Below are 21,923 nucleotides of genomic sequence, written 5' to 3'. Positions count from 1 at the left end.
GAAGACAATTGGTGGAACGGCTTTGTGTCCTGCCAAACAGCAGTACTTGGTATCATTGTGTTCCAGTTTGAAGATCGAGTGAGTCAGTGTAACTGCAGGCATAATTTACATAGAATATCAGCTCCCAAAGTTGGTAGTGCAATGGTGATTTGACAAATGGTCAATATTTCTTACAGCGCTACTGTAATGTCTATAGTTAGTAGTTACCACCTGCTATCTTAGGTGACCCCTTTGCCGTCCACCTGCCAATCATATAAAAATAACTTAAAAGAAATATATTAAAATAGTTCAAATATTGTTATAACAGTAAGTTAGTAGTGCAATATTTCGTCCCCTGGAATTGTCCAAGATGCTGGCGCTATTACTTTATGAATAGCGACTTCTTCCACGACTGTGGTTCATACGGATCGGTATTATACTCATAAATATCTTCTCAAATCTATTTGCTACCTGAAGATAGTATTTCGTAAATAAAATATAGTACAAACAATAACTAATATTATAAATGACTTTATTTTTTTACGCTATCACGTCTTAACTACTGAATCAATTATTATGAAATTTTCCATACAAATTATTAGAGGTACATGCAAGGACATATAGTACCTAAAACCTGCCTTCCCTGCCCCACGTGACTGAAGCCGCTGTCAGGAACTAACTTTGATATAACTGTATGTACACAAATATTTATATTAATTTAAGTATGTACATGTTTTTCTCTTTTAAACCATCGTCATTACACAAACACAAATATTATAATACAAATATTAATAACTGCGGAGTTTATGTTGGTTGTTTTAGTTATAATAAGGCGCGTCTTCGGGGAACTGGAAATGTAAGCATATTCTCCGCTGGGAGGGAGCCGGGTTATTTTAATTGTGTAGCTTTATGACTACAATGACGCTTTGTGTTGTTCGGTTTCTTTTAGGTAATTCATAAAGTTTAAACGGATATACGAACAAGTCAATCGCCTTGAATACCAACTATCCACATCAAAAGTTAATATTGCCATTATAAGGAATAAAATGTATATACAAATTAAAAAAAAAAGAAAAAACCAAAATAAAATATTCGGATTCGGAGAACTTTGCGTAGGCAGACATTATTTAGGCCTGCCATAATACATGATACATATTATGTTTCAGTTTGAATGGTGAGTGAGCAATATAATACATTAAACATCAATTTATCGACATTTATACTTCTTAAATTAGCCGAGTCTAGGGGCGAAGCCTATCGTCAGGTTCAATCAGGTGGTGCATTTGTTCGGCATTCCAATTTCCATTTTAACGTTTTCATTACTCGATCGAACGTTATTAAAACAAAAATAAAAAATCAGACAATTGCAAGCTGCTTCGATTAATTTAAAAATTATTGTTCCGTAATATTACTTGTAATTTTGAGCGTTTTATTCTCCGTTTTATACATTTCGTTTCATTTAAACTTGAGGAAAGTGAAGGTATATTATGAACAATTTCAAGCCCCGTGTCAATATTCGGGCCGCTGAAAATTAAAACTATGCTCAATTTTAATCATTTACGTCAAATGAGCTGTTTTTTTTTTTTTTTTATATTTTTATACAAATTTCTATCTCTTGGTTAATGTTATATTGAGTTACTTTTAATAAAATGTATCCATTATAACATTTTATATTTACGTAATTTTGTTATAAAATACAGGCTCTGATCTTCTGTTAATTAAAAAACACGTTCTCGTAACTAAGTAGCGTTCATTTAATCTTGTAAAAAATTGTATAATAAGTAAATAGCTACTCTTTAATGAAATGATATAATAATGAGGTAAGATTCGTTTTGCACGTATTAGCGTAAAATCTACTAAGCCGATTGATATATAGAATTTTCACAATGGCGGCTTTAAGTTTTGGAGTGTACATAGACTTTAAATACATATTATATTACAATGCATTTTTAAACATTTAAAAAAAATCACACGTTGGTATAATATGTACAATAGAACATATCCGTGCCGACTTCGCAAGGATAGAATAAGGGTCTACATAAAGCTTTTATATTAAGGACAAAATACATTTAAACTAAGTTTCATCACAATCGTATGAATAGTTAAGGAACACACAGACGACAAACATACAAATATTAATTCATAACCGACTTCAGAAAAGAAGGGGTTATCAATTCAGTAGTATCTATCTTTGTTATGTTTGTTATCTTAGAACTCCGACATTTATAAAATGATTTGATAAATTCTTATTTTGTTTGCCTACAATCGGCATTCACTTGGTGGTAGGGCTTTGTGCAAGCCCGTCTGGGTAGGTACCACCTACTCATCAGATATTCTACCGCCAAATAACAGTACACTGTATTGTTGTGTTCCGGTTAGAAGGGTGAGTGAGCCAGTGTAATCACAGGCACAAGGGAAATAACATCTTAGGTCCCAAGGTTGGTGGCGCATAGGTGATGTAAGGAATGGTTAATATTTCTTACAGCGCTTTTGTCTATGGGCGGTGGTGACCACTTACCATCAGGTGGCCCATATGCTCGTCCGCCAACCAATGCCATAAAAAAAAAAAAATTACCACTTGCGCTATATTGACCCGCAAGACATGACGCATAACATTTATTTTTCTACGATCAGTGTATCATTGTTGGGCAGTCGTAACATCTGTTCGATGCCGAGGGTAGCGAGCAAAAACTTTGTTCATAATTACAATGTCACATTATGTATTGACCTCACTGCATATATGTACTTTTAAATGTATGATGTTGGTATACAGGTTGTAAGTCATATTTTTACTATCAATAAATTATTTGTATTTTGTATTTGTTTGATAGAGTATTATAATATTATAATCCGTTTGGTCTCATTCCAATTTTGAAGAAAAATATTGTAGTTAGTTATTTTTTTGTTTATATCTATAAAGAAAATTTGTACCTATATAGTTTTTTTTTAGCATTACAGAGTCGAGCTATCTTTTTAGTTCCACGTGTGCTATGAGACAATTTAAAAAGTTAATTGTTTGGCATCCAGGGTATTATAAAATTGTGCTTTTTATAAATTCGTCTCTAACCTCACATTATAGGTTCAAAGTTGCTATCGTTCGAGTTTATGCGTTAAAATATTTATAAAGAATTAGTCTCTATTGACGAGAAAGTTGTCTACGTACATATATTTGAATAAGAAATTACCATTTTTATATTAAGGGTATAATATTCAGTATGTTTATTTATTCAAAATCAAATATTATTTTGAATAAATATATCTATATACTATATAAGGAATGATGAGTGTACTCTGCATGTAATGTGAAAATATATAACGCTGTTAAGTTGGTATTATTATACTTAATTATATTGATTTAGAGAAAATTAGTTAGATTATGTTGTTCAAATTCACTTTAAATATTTTATGTATAAACAACAATATAAAATATAGTGTATATATATATAATTATCCTTATACTTGCTTTTGCTGTCTGTGGCTGTATCTATTTTGATAAATTCTATCATTTACTTTGTTATACTGATTTCATTTTTGACACTATCATGAATTATATTATGTCTGTTAAACCTGCAACTCATACATCGAGTGAATAAACTCTTAAATAATTTAATGATGCCCTCGGGAAATTCATACATAATAATCATGTTAATTAAAAAGTTCCCACAAACAGAAAGTACGATCACATTTCATGTTGAAATTGAAAAACAGAAATTTGTACTGCATGTCGTAATATTTGATACAAATTTACAAGTTTCAATTGTTTTCCAAATTACTGAAATTGTTAGGAACATTATCCTAAGAAAGAGCCCTTTAGGGCTTAAGAAATTAATTAGCAAACAACAATACTTAATATTATTTTGTTCCGGTTTAGAGAAAAAGTGACCTTTTTTAATTACAGGCACAAGGGACGTATCATCTTAGTTCCCAAGGATGGTGGCGCGTGTACGGGTAGATCATTTTTTTACAGCGCCAATATCTATGGGCAGAGGTGACAACATACCTACCATCACGTGGCCCGTGAACCACTCTGCAAGCCAATTTTAAATGAAAAAAAACCTTGGGAATATTTGGAACGAAAATCCTATTATGCTTTTCCTTATTGTTATGTAAAAACAAATATTTCTATCTCTAATAATGCCTTCAGATAATAATTGAGGATTTCCTTGTAAGAAATTAATAAGTACATTCGTATTTGTTGGTTTTACCTTCTTTTACTAAGTTATGAAGGCAACGAATTAAGGGTGATAAAGGCTTCTTATTATAGGAGAGGAAATCGGGAAGACATATAATAAATATACAATATGGATAGATACAAAACAAATTCAATTTCTAACAATTGATATAATAATCTAGATAAACACAAAAACTATAAAAGATTTGACGTGTGAAACAACGATATAAAAAGAAGTAGAACTCGTCTATTCAAATACTATCGGTGTACTTTTGACAGTTTGGAATACTGATACTTTTGGCCTGTTGGGAATTTGATGAACGCGAATAAAAAATAAATAATTTCCAGACTCGAAACTGTCATAGTAAAGTAGTATATAAATACGATTCGAATACAATTCTTCGACTAAGTACTAGTAAGACACATAATTCTAGTAGAGTTTACAGGAAACGTTAAGTCGACAAATAAAAAAATATATTTTTTATTTCTATAACTTTCTGATATTTTCGATGGAATTATACAAGCGGGGTTTCACGTGTAATACATCAATTTATACAAATATATTTTCGGAAAACTTCGTCGCGAGCTAATCTCCCAATATTTATGTGACGTTTCGAGGGGAGGTGGGTTCAACTTTGTTTTGCAAGTTAATCAATTCTAACGTAGAATAATATAAAACGTCAAACCAGCTATTTATGGTAAATATCTTCATTTAATTTGATATGCCATATTATGCCAATTATGCCAATCGAGAACGTATAATGTATAAGTGAGTATGCATACTTAGGTGAACTTATTAAAACCTAACTCTACCCTAACACCCCTAACCAACATGGAAACGTAGGTTCACGTTTTGACCGGAAAGAGACCAGTCCTAGAACAAATATATTTACGTACTTTATGAGGAACGAGAGAGGAACACTGCCTGCCTAACTCGGACTAGTCATGAACATTTCTTAATAAAAAAAAACTAAATAAAACCGACCCGGGACCACGAAATCTACAGCTTTATGAGATGGTCACTAGACTAACGAAGCTCTAGGAAAGCGAAGATTACGTCTCAACTTCTCGAAAATTCGTAACTGAAAATCTCAATCGAAGGTCGAAATCCGGGCAAGCACCGCTGAATTTTCGTGTTGATAAATGTGTCCATAATGTATCTTATTCACATGAATGGATAGTGTGAAACATGCTTATTTTGGGTTAAATTTGACCAGATGTATGTAAATCCACCATTCTGCCACTGAACGTAACGATAAAATACGCTTCAAAAACCTCCTCGATCGAGGTACTTTTTGTTTATCAAAATTATAGGGACTTTCTTGCAGGAATTAAAAAATATATATATTTACACAACAAAATATCCAAATTTCGTATTTAGTAGGTAGACAAGCAGAATGGTCACCTGATGGTAAACAACCATCGCCTAGACATTGACACCGTAAGAAATATTAACCATTCCTTATAACACCAATGAATCGTCAGCCTTGAGAACTAGAATATTATATCTTACGTGTCTGTAGTTACCGGCTCAGTTACACTTCAAGCCGAAACACAACAATACTGAGTATCGTTGTATGTTAGAATGAGTGATGATTTGGTGGTACCCATACCCACCAAATATATGTACCTAATAAATTATTATGAAATTTTAATTGTGTAAATTATTTTTAATATATGTAATAAACCTGCGAATACGCTAGATTCCAAATGTTTGTTTCGTAATTAAACCTAACATTCAGTACATAGTAAATCCACGGTGACACAAGAGATGTGCAATTACAAGAAACACAATTGTAAACAGTATTTTATCCTTTCCACTTATTACGTAACTCGGTACAATTCTTAAGCGCAAAAACGTGCTTAATTTTACTCGAGCCCTTCTCAAGAGGATTGTCCTTAGAACAAGCGTGGGTAATAAAATAGCAACGACGGAAAGGAAAATTATAACATAAATAGAAAAAGACATTTCAATAATATTTTATTAACAGGAAACACTTACGGATAAAACGAGGAAATAAATAGAGGATTTTGTGAGGAGCAACCGTTTGGAAAAATAATACAATTTTGAAATATTTTCCTTCTTCCTGGCATCAGTGTAACATTATAGATGATAAAATATCGTGTAATTTTTTTATTTGCATTTATTTAATTGTAATATTAGTTTGTTGATTACAACTCGCAAACTCAAGAACCATTTCCTCTTGTCATAGGTTAATCTTGTAAACTAACTATTTAAAAGCTTCGTAAGAGCCTATTTGAATAATTTGACGTTTTAATGGGATTCACGCGGCGTTATTAAAATTCTGATACATTCATAAATAAGCCGTTGATAACTCTATTCGTCGTACGAGCTTACCAAAGGGACGTAAGGTTGTGGATAATTGAATCCAGTAGTCTGATACGGAATCCTGACTATTAATAAAGTCCCTTCGCAACATTCACGGGCGTACTGTCGCTCAATGTCATCCGAAGATAAATTTCACTTCAAAACCTGTTCTGAATAAATCCAGTTAGCGAGCTGAATTTAATATAGGATTGGAATCCTATTATTACATACATTACTTGATCCCCTAATAACTTGTATGTGAGCATAAAAAATCTATTATAAATAAATAAATAAATATTGGACAACATCACATACATTACTCTGATCCCAATGTAAGTAGCTAAAGCACTTGTGTTATGGAAAATCAGAAGTAACGACGGTACCACAGACACCCAGACCCAAGGCAACATAGAAAACTAATGAACTTCTTCTACATCGCCTCGGCCGGAATCGAACCCGGGACCTCGGAGTGGCGTACCCATGACAACCGGTGTACACACTACTCGACCACGGAGGTCGTTATATATATACAAGTATCTTCTTCTATTAAGATGCAATTTCTACAGCTCTTTGCTCTAAGGGACACCTCCAAATACTTTTTAATTGTTTCAATTACTGCGCTCAGTTGATTAACGATTACAAGAATAACAGGCGCTCGCATTTTACTTTAAATATGTGTTACTTATCACATATGGAAAAGATTTTTAAGATTCTTAATATTATTTCCTTTCTGTATGAAATAGTTTAAAAATAAATCTACCTCAATATTCTTTTCCAATTCAATCTTGATATATATTTTTTGGCAATTATTGCTATTTTCATTAGTAACAGAACGTAACCGTCCCACTGTTGGGCTTATTCCACCACGCTGATTCAGTGCGAGTTTTGTTTCTATACACAAGTAGCATTTCATTTGACACATCCGATTTACTCTTGACGTTTATCTCCAACGTTGTCACGCAAATAAAACAACAAAGAAAAACTGCTACTTGTTTACATTTTGCGATCTTTCCTAAAACCATTGTTTAATTGGTAAAATCATTTGTAATACAAACTCTTTTAAGACGCAAACAGCGTCTATAGCAAAACAATTCTTAAGCATATGTCTATAGTACGAATACTTAACATAATAAGCTTTGGTTTTATTAAGATTATTTTTTTAGATATATTTTCAATTTAGATCACTATAATTATTCCTACCGTTCAAAAGGAGTCCTTGAACCCGTAGAACGCACCTGTCGATGGAATTATAAAAGCATCTTACTATGAAAAGGCTCGTCAACGCGTAGAATGAAACTCATTATTACGATATTTTATCTCGGCGAGACTTTAAGGTAATCCTCCACTGTTTATATCGCTAAATATCGCTTCAATCAGTTGGTCTCGAAAATAAATAATCAGCTATAAAACACAATAAGCAAGGATGACAATAAAATGAACTTTTGTTTTTTCATAATCAAATAATGTATATATGAGTGACGTCATCAGCTACATTTGTCATGAATGTGTCAAATAGTCCTTCTCATTCTTACCTATGAGAAACTAACCAAGTGAACAAAGGATAGATAGTTTATTTTTAATTTAAATGATGTATGTCTGTGGTAAAAAAAGTTGAATGTGGCGTAATTTATTTAATTGTTACCTTTCAAGTTCGGACCCAGAAGGGTCATTTCTAGGTAGGAGATTAATGAGTGCAGTACAAGTGCCTTCCCACGAACATGTTGAGATGTTTAATTATTATTTTGATAAATGTATATATTTACATCTAATATTAAATTAAATATTTTAAAAAAAATGGGTAATAATTTTGGCTCTGTTTTAATACGATTCAATGATCTAGTTGCATATATAACTTGTTTTGTAGTTTTACTAGTATAAAATGCAAGAAAAACTATTTAAATAGTTTCTTGATTTTATTATTACGAGGCATTCCAGTTGATAGAAGCAATGGATCTTAAATCGATATCACAGGTATTGAATTAGAAAAGCATCAATAAGTTTTATTTGTCTCATCCGAGTGAGAAAAATCAACGTATATGCCCTGAAATAAGATGAAATAAGTTGTGTCTTCTCTTAAAGAGCCGTTCCCAGCGTTGGGATATAATTTTGTGACACAGTATCAAAATAATGTTTACAAAATGATTTAAGGCCGATTGATGTTTTAAGATAAATAAATTTTACTTATGCATTACATATAAACATTTTAAGGTCAAGTTTATGAACTTTATAAAGATAAACTAGTTGTTAAAAAAATTAAAACGCGTAACTAAATTTTGTTGTCTGTTATTTTAAATTTTGTTATACAATTAGGTTAATATTTAAATCTGGATTGTGCTAATATCTCGCATATCACCCGATCTGATTGGCGTAAATCAGGTCCGTATAATACCAAATTAATAAACGACAAAAACTGTAGTACACAGAGAGACTCGCTCTATGTCTACTATAATTATTAAATTCCATATTAATAAGTGAGAATCGCCCAGTAATATTTTGTTAACACATAGGTGAGGCACTTCGTCCGATAATAGGTATGATGCAGTAATTCTATGTTACAAAATTGAATTCATAGTATTAAGGCACGATAATAAGGCTGACTGAGGTAACGACGATATTAATAATACCTAGCAATACAATCAAGGTCGAATACTTATAACAATTCCCTTTAAAATAATTACCGTTAAAACTATTACGATAAAATATATTACGTGAAAGTAGTGATTAATACCAGTTGAACTATGATTCTGAATCGTGATGGATTGAATTCAATAGCCGGATGAATGATACGAGTATGCTTAGAAAAGAGGTTGATCTATTGATTTAAGTTATATTAAGTAATAGTCTTATGTAATACTATTAAATATTAAAGCAATTTGTAATTGTTTTATTAACACTCTACTGGACACTTTATATTACCTTAGTAATTATTTTTTATATAAAATATACAAGATGTAATTCTAACATATTTAGGTGATAACGATCTTGAACATATTTAAAGGAAATGAATGCAAGATAACTTAGATTTGAAATTTATGCTAACTTTTATTAAATATTTTAACACGTTTGCCCCATAAAAATTGAATGCAACGCAAAATGAAAATATAACCGAAAAATGCTAAACGACATCACGTCGAATTTTTCGTATGCTGTATTGTAGCGCCTCTCCTAGTTTTAAATAACTAAAAAATATTTAACTGTATTGCGTGTAGATATTGTTTTATATTTATAGCAATGGCAGACCAGTATGGATGTTAGACTGGTATGTACCATCTTAAGGGTCGGGTCGCATTAATATGATACTCGTCGTACACTGTATTTTAAGAAATAACTCTGTCACGTTGTCAATGCGCTGCATAATATTTCTTAATAAATTTTCAATAAAACTCCAAAATTATATAAAATCAGGGTCGATTTACTATTAACATTTCTATTATCTCTTTAGAAATAAAAAAAAGTAGTTACGATTAAATATATTCACAATATATCAATTATGTCATCTTCTTATTCTTCGCACATCGTTTTGTACATAAGATGTTACAGTTTTGACAGCGTCAAATAAACTTCAGTTCGATTTTTTTATAATCGTGACATTCTTCTTTAGACTGAAGAAGGTACATTTTTAACAATAAACGTAAGGTGCTCTCAATTTTCTATTGTCTTTAAATGTCAAGTAAAATCTTTTTATTTAACTCGTTGGCTAGATATTGATACATTCATGCTTAGGGGCGTTTGTTCCGTGGTTAAAACATGGAAACGTGAATCTCAATCGATAATCGCTAAATATTCAAATAAAGAACCCCTTTTTAGTATAATTACACTAACTACATTTACGCCACACGAATCAAATTTCCCAGACCATTTAAAGGGAAATTGCGTTTTTCTAATGACCAGTTGATTCAAAAAGTTTTAAAGTCTGAAGAAATGTTTTGTATTGTTTCGATAATTTACAAAATTTTATTTAGAACGGTACAAGAATATTAAGCAATTTTATTTGTGTCATTTGCTTTGGGATTTTTTTGATTACGTTGTTAGGAAATGAAATCATGAATATTTTATCTTAAACAGTATAAATAGTAACTATTTTTTTATTCTAGCTCGAATTCCTGATTTAGTTTTCACTAGTGACCCGTCCCATCCTACGTCTATATCCTTAAGAGATATACCATCTTTTTTGAATCATCTGACTTTTTTGAAGACCTTTTTAAGGTGTACTGTACTGTATTGTACATTATTTTGATCTATCTCGTAGGGTAGGGTTTGCAATGTAAGCAAAGCATACACAGGGACAGATCGCGGTAAGAGACTTTGTTTTATAGTATGTAATGATTTTGCATGGATTCATAGCGTCATTAAAAGTATATAGAATTATACTAGTGTATCCGATTTAGTAGATTTAGAGCCGAGATGGCCCAGTGGTTAGAACGCTTGCATCTTAACCGATGATTTCGGATTAAAACCCAGGCAAGCACCACTGAATTTTCATGTGCTTAATTTGTGTTTATATTTCATCTCGTGTTCGGCAGTGGAGGAAAACATCGTGACGAAACCTGCATGTGTCTAATTTCAACGAAATTCTGCCACATGTGTATTCCAACAACCCGCATTGGAGCAGCGTGGTGGAATATGCTCCAAACCTTCTCCTCAAAGGGAGAGGAGGCCTTTAGCCCAGCAGTGGGAAATTTACAGGCTGCTAATGTAATCCGATTTAGTAATAAAATATTTAAATGTCAGTTAAAGAATTTCAGTCTTAAAAAAAATCTTCTTAATTTAAATTTGTTTGTAGAAGCCAATAATAATAACAATAATTACTATCATGTATTGTGTTAAAAATTGTTTAAATAGATTTTATTGCACTAAAAAGTATGATAAATTATTAAATATCATATGAATAAAATTATAAAACAAATATAAGTCTTATAATCTTATGGCCAAGACAAATAATTATCTTACCGAATAGATCCCTATTTTGAATTCAGGGAAATTTCATTAACAACATCCTTACTAATCTATTAGAAAAATGTGTCTTTTTAGCTGGTTGACCTCGATAATGTAGTTCGAATTCTCAGGGAAGAAGGCACGAAGATTTTGTAGCATGCAGCGTAAGAGCAGAAAGTCCAAACTTTCGGAAGAGACTTTAGGGCTAATGAAGAAACGACGTGAATACCCAAGAGATCAGCAACTAAACCAAGAGATCAGCAAGTGCGTACGACACGACCTCCGGTGCTCCTATACTCGTACGATTGAAAGAGCCATTGAGCAGAATCGGGGGTCTAAGGTGTTCGTACAATCTCTTGGAAAGACGAAGTTGACCACAGCAAGTGGAGGAGTCGTTTCTTCCAAGCCGGCAGTTCTTTCGGAAGTAGAGGACTTCTGGAGGACGCCGCTCACGACACCCTCTCGGACCGCGGCTGCACCTTTATTTGATAATAACTACTGCAATAGCTTGGTATGAACTATCAATAGGGCTAATGAATAATCGTGTAGTGGATATCCATAAGCGCGGTATGACGCGCGCGAACTGCCGCAGTTTGTCGCGATTGGTATAAATTTCTATGTATTTCTTCGGTGACTCGTCTTGGCGTGTAACAATAACGGGTGTAAAAATCGCGCCTGTGTGTAACGTATCGCGTAAGTAAGGTTATGTATGGGCTCTACATGGTTTAATCATTATATGGTATCGTTTTTACAAACTCAGACTGATCATTATGGATAATGTTCTGCCACGGACTTTACATCAGTCAGTAGCATTGAAGGTAGTCCTAGAGAAGGGGAACTCGTGATCGTCCGCCAACCAATCCGCTTCTACGCCTCATCGATCTATAACATATTCGTTCGCGTCATTTAGTCTGACGATACACACGAACGGCCGACCGCGTCGCCATTTACATATATCAAATTACCATTTAATTCTAAATTGACAGTGAACGATGCATCAAGAAATAAACGATGAAATGTGAAATGGATTTTATAAACGATTTAATGAACTTATAGCATCAACAGGAGAAAAACAAATGCATATAATTTAAGGCAAATTAAATATAATACAAGAAGTACAAGAAGCTGAGAGTAAATTGGGTAGTAAAACACCATAAGATGTTTTTATTACTGTAGGAGGTAAAGAATTTTTGATTGTGCCTAATGTGCACTGATCCAATTTGGTATATACACTGAAGAAATATTTTACATACTATATGATTCTCTCTTAAAACATAATGGTAAAAACAGAATGGGAACAGAACTAAACTTAAATTATTAAGAGAAAAATGATCGTTACATAAATCAATGTTTGGTTTGTCAAAATAAAAAAAAAATATATATATATGAAAGCTACTCCTGTCATCATATCGAATGACAAAAGCTTGAAGTTAACAAGAAACATCGATTCTAGATGATTGCTTTGATCGATACGAACTTAAGAGCTAATGAAAAATATAAATTTATACATCAAGATTTACTTGCAAGGTTTATTCAAATCCGTAAGTAAAGAAACCAAAAATGTGGTGGTCTTTTATAAATAACGACAACTTTGGCCAACTTGCATCCTTCAGAGCGAAAATGGCCGAGAGAGTTTTCGGCTAACGTGGCCAAAGAACTATGCAACCACTGGCCGCATTTAGACATGGTTCACGGTAAATGCATTCACTCTCTAAAACAAGTAACAAATAAAAACCTCAAGTTAAAACTTGTTGTACAAAAATGTTAAAATCTTAAAGAAGTAACGATCAGACGAAAGGAGTACCGATGCGGCGTAGTGGTTAACGTTTCGTACGACTAACGTATAATGAAATGTACAATGCGGGTTTGAACTAAACCTTATGAAGCAAATAACTAAAATATAATTATCATTGTATATAATAATGGTTAAAATATATATATATATATCCCGCTGAGTTTCTTTCGCCGGTTCTTCTCAGGTCCGAGGTGCTAAATTCCGAACCGGTGGTAGATTTTTGACAATCAATAAGCAAGTGTAAACACTTCTATATTGAATAAAGATTTTTGATTTGATTTGATTTGAATGTTTGATGAAAAGATAAAAAATGGCTTTAGAGTCTTCATACCTACTGTACCATCATCCGAATGTTATTTGAAGGAGGAATTAGATACAGATTTAAGAAAGATTAATATAAGAACATTGATTCTCGAGATGTTAGCCAAGTCCACGAAAGAACACAAAATGACCAAACCGATATACCTGAATTTAGTGAAGTAGACGGTTTATCGTTAATAGATGTATTAAATATTAAAGCAGGTATATCTTCTGATTGTGATAAAGATGTAAAAGAAAATTTCTCTCAAATCGATTATATAAGCTTAATTAATGAACATATTAATGTTTGATGTTAAGACTGAATCTTTTTCTGTTTTATGTGATCATAGTTATGATTTAGGATATAATCATTTAAAACAACAAGAACTGGATACGTTACAACCTAAAAATTAAAAGAAAATACCTATTTATTTTAAAAAAACATTCCACTGTTTCCACTGTCACCAAATAGCAGTACTTAGAATTGCTGTGTTGCTGTTTGAAGCCAGTAGAACCAGCACTGCAGGCACACGGGACATAACATTATTATCACCCAAGATTGGTGGCATATAGGTGTGATGTACGGAATGGTTAAAATTTCTTACACCGCCAATATCCATGGGCGATGGTCGCTACTTACCATCAGGTAATCATCAATTTGCCCTTCCACAAGAAAGAAAAAAAAATATTACGTTTTTTGAAATATATGAAAGTTTAAAATATGTGAAATATTAACCGATTTAATTTTTATGTCATCTCATGCTTAGCGTTAACGTAAACCAGCATAATATGTCGTATTGAAATCTACTACCTGCATATCTATCGTATCATTAGAGCAAGGCGGTTTCAACTCTAAACTTTCTCGAGGACTCCAGGCTTCTAGCTGGTCCGGCTATTCATTTATAGATTTAAATTGAAGAGTGATCCGTCTTATAATTATGGTTCATCTGGTGAGGAAAATAGCCTACAATATTGCGAAATAAAATATCTTAGCGGTGGAATATTTACGGACTGCTTACTTTAGTAAACTTACCCAAATCAAAAAGGATAATAATTATGTATTGTCGTTGTGATTTATGAACGTCTACAGAAAATGGATTGCTTTTAGTGGCACGCCCACAGCTTACCACTATCGATAGAAGCGAAAATTGATTGACTCACTCGTTAGCGACAGCTTTTCACAAACTTCAAAGTTGACCTGAAATATATGAATATTATTAGAATACATAAAATCATATTCATTAAGTTATTTTAACGAGTCGACTAACTTCTCGGAAACCACGAGATGTTTCCCGAGCTCTTTACAAGTTTTCAAAGGAACAGATGTATTTTCTACATGACAATTAAATTTCCTGTCGACCTGAATTCCTAGCGTATACTAAATTTTATGAAAATGTTTTGATACGTTCATCTTTTTAATAAGCCAAACTAGCATATTACAAATAACTGAGTTTCTGTTAGAATTCTTTGACGACATGGTGTAATTTATAAAATCATATCGTTATAATATGACAGGAGAGCAGGTTTTGGATTAACGATTCAAAGGGGAAATGCTGCTAGCATTCTTGATACCATTCCACGTGGTCGTGATTTAACTGTAAGCGTTAACTGTATTTTTAATTTTTGAGTTTTACATAGTTAATGCCTTCTTCTTATTCTTATATAAACATCATCGTCATTATCATAATATGGTTAATTTGAAAGTTTGTATGTTTGTTTGTTGCTCAATAACGCAAAAATTGTTGGACGCATTTGGATTAAATTTGGAATGGATATAGCTTATACGTTGACTTGACACATAGTCCTAACACCTAACATCCCTCCCCCACACATATAAAAACACGAACGCGGACATAGCACACAATGTTACTAGCAGATAATTGTAGAATCATAATTGAATTAGCATGATCTGTATGTTTATTTCTGAATAGGAACGACCAAAGGACTTTTGTATGACTATGCCACAATAAGATGTTTTGAAATAATATGACAGGCATGTGTATGAGCCAACCACCGGTAATCAAAGACACAAAAGACGACGCGTAAGTCTCAAAGTTCAACAATGACCATGATTGATGATGACCACTCACTACAAGGTCACTGTAACCCGTCTTCTTATTGTGGAAATTGATTATGGTCCGTTTGTTGTTTTACTTTATTTAATTTTCATATTATAGGAAAAATACGTCAAGTGTATATTTTGGAATTAATATTTATAATCGATTGACAGAAGTAATTTTGTTCTGAAAACACTTATTAAAGTATCAAAATTGTTTCTAGGATAATGGATTGCAAGCGTTGCGAGCAATACGTTATTCACGATCAGGAATATTTTTGTTTTAAGGAATCATACAGAGCATATGACCCCTTATCGTATATCAATATTAATTTAGTTTTTCGAATGGAATTTCGAAAAATTCGTTATGATAATTTGGTAAGAGCATCCCTTTTATACATGGTTCTATCAAACTACTCATATTCAATTATCGGCGTTTTAATGGAATATACATAACAAATATTATCTAATTTGTATTTTGGCTTATGACTATTAGTCGCCTCATACAAGTCACACACAATAAGACATCTTGTAAGCACGATCGTCACATACTCGTACTCGTACTACGATTAATCTATGATATTCATTATGGATCTGCGAAAAAATAGCGTTTCGAACGTCGACGAAACTGTTATCGGAATTTTGGAAGTAAAATTTAACTTGAAATAAGTAGTTAACTGTAATAGCGTTGTATTATAAATAAAGATATATTAATCAGACACTCTTAGTAGTGCACAGTATAGCTAAGTTATTAGCAAATCGCATGAAATTCGAAAATCTAAGGTTTATTAGGTATTTTTAAATATGTTACTAAATTAATATATTAACATAGCTAATTCAATTCATAGGTGTAACCAGTGACCCGGTGTTACCAGGGCCAAGCGAAATTTAATATATTGCTTATCTAATGGATCGTCGTGACACAAAGGTTAAAAAGCAACAGAATACAAAGCCGCTTCAGGCCCTGTCGTGTCGAAACATTATATTACGCTCGGCCTTATTTTAAGGGCGTATAGAGCACGAGCCAAACTCCCCGGTTTTTTCGAAATATTGAAAATTGTGGCTATTTTTTTATCTCATAAAGCTGCTCGAGGCTAATAAATGTGTTCAACGCCTTCAGCGTGACCTAAGGCAACCTGTTTATGACTTGCTATATGGTATTATAATAAAAACGGAGGTAGAGATGACGCTGCTAAAGACCAAGTCGAATTATTACTCACCTCAACTGGGATAGCGTTGAGTGTGTTTTTATAGACATTTTATAGCTCACCCGGCCACTGGGCCGTCTGGCCCAGTGCTAAGAACGCTTGTATCTTGACTAGTGATTGCGGGTTCAAGGCCAGGCCAGCAACACTTAATTTTTGTTTATAGTTCATCTCGTCCTCGACAGTGAAGGACAACGTAAGAATAGGTATATGTATCTATTTTCAATGAAATTCTACCACATATGTATCCACCAACCTGCCTTGGAGCAGCGCGGTGGAAGCTCCAAACCTCCACTAAATTGTGTAGATTAGCACTGGGATATTTACTTATTTACTGTTTATAGACCTGGGCTATTTTATTGGCTTCAAATCCTCACTTTACTTAATACAGTACAAGATATTATGTTAATATAAAAATAGCTTAAATTATTTATATACCTAGATAGAATGTCGTACTGCAAAAGAACAAATACAAACAAGCCAACTTTACTAACTTGGTACGCTTGATACTCGCCAAACGTCATCACTATTTTACGAGTGTGCCTGTACGTTGTGGCCAACTGTTGGCCGCTATATTTCTTCGTCGCATTCTCAGTTTGATAGCCTATCAAGACATATTAATCAGAGAAAAATACTATACCGTCTGGTTTTGTTAGTGAAGAATTATCGAGCAATCCCATCGCAACTCGTGGGTAAGAGCAGCTTAAAGACCCAACTAAGGGATTTTTTTGTTAAGCACATCTATCAATACCTTTTAGCATTTGAGCGCCTAAACCTAAAGAGGGTTGGCGTGAGGCAAGCGGCTGGAAATCACATAAATCTTTTTTCATGCGTTCATCAATAATAATTGTTACACAATTTTGCCTCAAGTAAATGGGCATAAGATAAATGAACAATTTCTTTAACATAATCTTGCGTTCCTTCATAATTATACTTTTTTGAAACTTTACAATGGTGTTCACAATCAATGTATGTATAGATATATACTTATATTATAAATGCAAAAGTAACTGTCTGTTACCTCTTCACGCTTAAACAACTGAATTTTACCGAACCGATGTAGATGAAAGTTTATATGAAAATAGTCTGCGTCCTGGGCTCCTTTTTTAATTCACCTCTCAAGGGGGAAAATGGATACGATTTGTATGCTACAGGTAAAGTTTTGTAAATATCGCACTGGTAAATCCGCAGATTCAGCTAGTGTTAAATATATAAATTTTTCTGTTTCCTTACACGTAGAAAGATTTAATTTATACAGTGTTTTTTAATAGTTACGAATATTTGACGATAAGACCTATGCAAAGAAAAGTTGTTGGATTTATTTAAAGCTTTTCTTATTCCCTTCAGGATGTTTTGGTGATCATTGAACACAGTTGCACCGAAATATGGTTACAAGAAAATATGTATTCACAACAATATATACATTAAATACAACACCTTTGTATGCAAGGGGATAAGGTAAAACACCAATTATTTGAATTATTTACTTTTTTTTTTAGTAAATTAAATTACTTTTTTGTCCCATTTGCCGTCGAAACACTTAGCCCTTGGAGTAATGGTGCAAAAAGCTTTATCAAAAGTATAATACCTCGCCTTATTGCCTCCACTCGTAACAGGAGGGCTGGTTCGTTTTTAGCCCAGAGGATCGGGCGATTGCGATTCAACGGGGAAATGCTGCTAGCATTCTTCCCATCATTCCATGCGGTCAAAATTTATACAGTAACTATTTTTAATTCATATTTGTATATATATTTAAGCACTTTATGCTATCAATTCTTATGTTAATAAATATATTATAATATTTACTTAATAAGATTACAAAGATATTTTTAGTTTGACCTATTAATACATTTAAATCTCATGTTGAAACAAAACAATAATAAATCTTATTCGGTAAAAGACTAAAAATCGTTCAAATAGTATTCGTTCCTTTTTATCAGCAGGAATTTATTAGTGGAAAGAAATAACTACCTTGCCTGTTACTCTCATTAGAATCTACATTCCGACCGATTTTTATATTTAATTTACTTGATTTTGTGAGACTTCTAGTTTCTCGGATTAAGGGGAAAGGGGCAGGTGGTTTTCTGTATAACTGACAACTTGTATACAAAAATTATTGACGATCGGTTGAATAGTTAAGGTTTGCAAGCTTAGGAAATAGAATCAATTTCATTACGCAGTTACGAGTACCAAAAGTATAGAAAAACATAGTTGATGATGATGTCGTCGTGACCGATTTTAGCCACGGCGGCTAATCTAATGGGAGACCCAACTACGCAAGATGTATTGTAGGGTACGTGAGTGCCTATTTACCCACTTTCAACTACTGATTATTTTTCAATAAAAAACCCAATAGGTATTTATCAGCCCGACCTGGGGCTTAAACTCAGGACCTCGGGAGCTGTGGCCTTATATCTAGTTACTACACCATCGAGACATACATGATATTATTACTAACTTTATTAACTTTAACTGTTATTAACAAAATGCTAAATAAGGTTGACTAATTTCTGAAGTAAAGTTAGACTTAGGAGTCTTCATAATGAATTATTAAACACTGTGGAATAAAGCTGCGTCACCACCAGATATTCCATATAATAACATCGGAAAAATATATTTTTTTAGCATAAATAAATACCTTTGTCGGTTCACATGCATTTTGAAATGTACATAATGGAAAAATAAAAGTACAACAATGTGTATTATATATTATTATACATAACAGATTTAGTAATTAACTAAAAAAATTATTCAATGCTTTTGAATCATTAAACGTAAATTTTTGGTGACTACCTGAGACGTTGCAAATGTTACCAAAACAGAAAATGCGAAACATTTCGGAGGAAGCGAATCGTGAGGTCAATATTTCGTATCATAGAAATTTGAATGTCCCAATACCACTGATGTCTTCACCTAATCATAACAAATACTTATTTCAAAACGTAACCTCAATATCGGAGGCAAAAACACTTGAACTACTGCATATTGTGCGTATCGAGTACCAACCGTTCGTTAACAATCTCTGTTTCGCTCCTTGATTTACCAATTTTTAGCAATCGAATATTTTTCCCACTAAATCAATTAAAGTGACAAAATAATTGGAGTAAAAATAAGGGATTACTAATGATGAGATTTCATAAATCATATTTTTCACCGAAAAGTATTAATTTGTCGTTATTATATTTCATTTACGAGACGATCTATGTTTATGAGAATTTTGACAAATATATATTTTGACGAATAATTTTTGGTGAGAAATATATTAGTAAGTCGTAATTTGACTCACACTGGGCGCAGCTTAGAGCATTGGCTTTGTTTTCACTAAAATCTAACAACTGGTTTAAAAAAGTTATAAAAATGACGGTAAATAAATATTTATTTAAATACCTATTTTGAAGTTAGGGCAAAATATCAAGTATAGAATAGAATATTTGAAATTTTTAAGGTTAACGTGTTTGATGCCAAAGAATTATCTTGTCCTGTATTTATTATTTTATCCTGTCACGCACACTCGAATTTCACTCTCGTAATTTTTTCATATTTATAAACGTTATTTGCTGAAATTAATATTCTTTACACATTTATTATTATATTAATATATTTATTTATTATTATTGTGGCTTGAAAAACAAAGTAAAATTATTTACTCGCATAAAATATATCAGATTATGTAATATGAGAGTTTATCTAAAGTCTTTGATTCAAATATTACCTCATGTTTAGACAAAATAATCCGAATTTTTAAATAAATACATAATTCTATAACCACGAAGAGGTACTCAGAGATTTATATTGTATATTTTAAAAGGCTGTATATGTGTCTGATGTTCACCAAACACTCAATAGTATAAAACAACCGCTACGTTTAAATTCTATTTAATTCTGCGGTTTATTTTTGCTGTATAGTTTAACGACTATGAGTACCAATATTCTCTTTAACGGTTCGAGCTGAGTAATTGACGAATCGTTTTATTCCGGGTCGTAAATTGATGCAAATTGTTTTTTTACGATTAAGTGGTCCATACAGACCTTTAAGCCTTTAACGGTATTAACATAATTATGAATAGTTTATCCCGTAGGTAGGTAAAACCCATAATATGTTATACCGCCAAGCAGCAATACTTAGTATTTTTGTGTTCTGGATTGAAGGGTGAGTGAGCTAGTGTAACTACAGGCACAGGGTCACAAGATCATAGTTCCTAAAGTTGGAGGTGTATTGATCAGATAAGGATTGGTTAATAAATATACCTTAAATAAAGTACTCACAAATACTTCCAAAAATACACAAATCCCTCAAAACAAATCTACACTAATCGTATTAAATGTTCTTTTGATTTATTTTATTAGCAACTGATCAAGCATAAAAATTATTGTAACGACTTTAAAACACATAATTCTAATTATTTTTATCCATCGGTTTTGTCTCACAGCGTCACTATTTGATGTTTTCTAGTTCCAAATAACAATTTAAGCTATAAAACTCAAAGGATGTCGCATAGCACAGCACAATAATACTATAAACCTTTAAGTTCCTAACTAAACAACAAAAACAAATGGTCATTAAAATTGATTTTCAATACGGAACCAAAACACTAACTCGATATCTTTAGAAGTTTGCTCAGATCAAGTAGAGGCAAAAATCGAAAAGCCGTTGATTTGTAATACTGTGTCCCCAAAATACAAAAAACGGTATGGAACCGTCGGTGCGCGAAAGAGTACCCGGAGAATTCTTAAAAAGTATACAATAAACGTCAATGAACCAAGAAGCTGGAACACGCAATGGGACGTGATGTCATCACGGATCCTCATTGTAAAATAAATATGTCGAATCCCACTCGATAAAAATATTCAGCAATAATAATATAATTAGGCGCATTAGTCATTTTAAAAATATTATAATGTTATTTTAAAAGATTGACAGTTATTGATTGTGGTGTTTAATCCATCCAAAGTCGTTTCATAATGAGCATTAATGGTGCTTAAAAATAACTATGACTCCAAGGTTTAGTTCGATGTAATGTATAAACTCAATACTTACCCGTCAGACTTGCATTTTTTATTGATACCTAAAGGTGAACAAATTGAGCAATGATAGTTTTTCACCTATAAGACATTTTCATTCAATACTTGTGTGACTTCACTAACGATTTGGG

The 21,923-nt window shown here is 32.5% G+C and overlaps 1 protein-coding gene across 2 annotated transcripts in view; it reads right to left on the bottom strand.

Annotated features, from left to right (window-relative positions):
- Positions 1-21,923, bottom strand: part of LOC113396065 (hemicentin-1-like) — a 133,038-nt gene that overhangs the window by 72,182 nt on the left and 38,933 nt on the right. The window contains exon 2 of one of the 2 annotated variants that reach the window (XM_026633838.2): positions 14,671-14,707. The gene's annotated coding sequence lies outside the window, so the exon portion shown is untranslated. Of the gene's footprint in view, positions 1-14,636; positions 14,708-21,923 lie in introns of those variants that run through there. The other variant, XM_026633839.2, reaches the window with a different exon arrangement.

This window comes from Vanessa tameamea, chromosome 19 (genome assembly GCF_037043105.1).
Source record: "Vanessa tameamea isolate UH-Manoa-2023 chromosome 19, ilVanTame1 primary haplotype, whole genome shotgun sequence".
Lineage (NCBI taxonomy): Eukaryota > Metazoa > Arthropoda > Insecta > Lepidoptera > Nymphalidae > Vanessa > Vanessa tameamea.
Note: the sequence above shows the minus strand (reverse complement) of the source record. Positions and strands in the feature narration are given on the sequence as shown.